Below are 1,022 nucleotides of genomic sequence, written 5' to 3'. Positions count from 1 at the left end.
GATATTTTTCATTTTTTAAAACTATATTATACAATAAATTAAAGAGAAATCTTGAAATGATAATTAAATTGTGTGATTTTTAAATCACAAGTTTGAATCACAAAAGCATTACTAATATATTTATCAATTTATCAAATTTAACAAAGGCACAATGACGGAAGCCGTTTACGTTAAAATCAATTATATAGGTTCGTTAAGTGGTGCATGGATGCAAAATAAATTAAAATAACTTGGTTAGACTGAATTATAAATTTTTTTTTTGGACATTTAATAGTTGTAAAAAATTAATTTATAAATTTCTACTGAGTATTTGAGTTACTTTCATTTTTTTTTCTGTGCCGGTTAGTCTAATTCTTATAAAAAGAAATTGCAACGATACATTTTTTAATTATAACTTTAAATGGTTAATAACTTTCAAATATTAATAATATATTATCACAAAAAAATAACCTGAAATAAGTGTTAAAACTTAAAAATATTCCAGCAAAAAAATATCTTAATACACATTTTCGCTACTACTTGAAGTGCTCAAGTTTAAGTCACAACCAGTGCCATGATCCTCATGATGCTTTGCCACGCGCTCATACCTACGCCTTTTCTGATCCAAACAAATGAAACAAGTTCCTTAGTTTACGCAGTAAGACAGCAGCTTTAATGTGTGAAAGAAAGATGCATAGAAGAATGGAACATACCGCGGGAGACACTGAGGGAAAGACCTTACCAAGTTTTGTATCAAAATGTCTTGGCTTGCAAGTATCACTAGAGGCTTCAACTGAGGTCAAAGCTTCTTCAATATCATCAATAGCAGCAACAGTTGCTTGAGCCACCTGTATCATCAAGAAAATAACAACTTCCCCCCATTATTCCTCCTTCCTTACAATCACAAGCATTATCGATAAAAGGATTATTAAAACAAGCAGAAAAAGATATAGCAGAGGGACAAACCAATTCAGCAAGGTCTGCGCCACTAAAATTTTCACACGGTTCAGCTATGGCTCTCAGATCCACGGTAAGATCAACAG

This window comes from Arachis ipaensis, chromosome B04, assembly GCF_000816755.2.
Source record: "Arachis ipaensis cultivar K30076 chromosome B04, Araip1.1, whole genome shotgun sequence".
Classification (NCBI taxonomy): domain Eukaryota; kingdom Viridiplantae; phylum Streptophyta; class Magnoliopsida; order Fabales; family Fabaceae; genus Arachis; species Arachis ipaensis.
This window is presented reverse-complemented; position numbering follows the sequence as displayed.